Source organism: Bison bison, unplaced genomic scaffold, assembly GCF_000754665.1.
Source record: "Bison bison bison isolate TAMUID 2011002044 unplaced genomic scaffold, Bison_UMD1.0 scf7180017864260, whole genome shotgun sequence".
Classification (NCBI taxonomy): Eukaryota; Metazoa; Chordata; class Mammalia; order Artiodactyla; family Bovidae; genus Bison; species Bison bison.
The window spans coordinates 10,659,635-10,660,217 of record NW_011494832.1 but is presented as its reverse complement, the minus strand read 5'-3'; the positions used below and the strand labels follow the sequence as shown (position 1 = coordinate 10,660,217).

General features: G+C 44.4%; 1 protein-coding gene across 2 annotated transcripts in view; it reads right to left on the bottom strand.

Annotated features, from left to right (window-relative positions):
- Positions 1 to 583, bottom strand: part of FLOT1 (flotillin 1) — a 12,520-nt gene that overhangs the window by 11,388 nt on the left and 549 nt on the right. The window lies entirely within an intron of this gene.

The window sequence follows — 583 nt, the reverse complement described above, 5'->3', positions numbered from 1 at the left end:
TTATGGGCCACATCTTACCTCTCCTGGAATTCACTGGCATTTTTTAAACTGTTGCATGTATAGGCAGCATAGAGATCTATAGTTCTGGGAAAAGAGCCCTCGAGCAGTCATGCAGATACTGGCAGTTGAAACTCAGCGCAAACACATGGAAAGGACCGAAGGACATAGGAGGAGTTCCAACAACACCTGTTTATCAAGGGACGCTCACAGCTCAAATAGACTTTTATTCCATGAGATGCAAGGCTGCTGGGCTAAGGTTTGGTCTAAGCTCTGATTCTGATTCTGGCTATCTTACTCTGTTGCCTTAATCTTTTAATCTGCTTCCCACTGACTGACATGTATTTTCTTGCTACCAGAGTAAATATCTAACAACTGAGGATGAAAGGACTCAAACTGAGAGAGAGACGAGGGAGAGAAAGAATAGAGCTGATACCTGTCTAGCTTCATGGAAGCAAGCGATTGTCTGGAGAGGAGATCCCATGAGAGACTCAGACTCTTGAACTCCTAAGACGATGTCCTAAAATGTGAGGATTCTATTGCTATGCTACTTCTCTTCAGTGTGGAAGTGGGGTGCTGGGAGAAG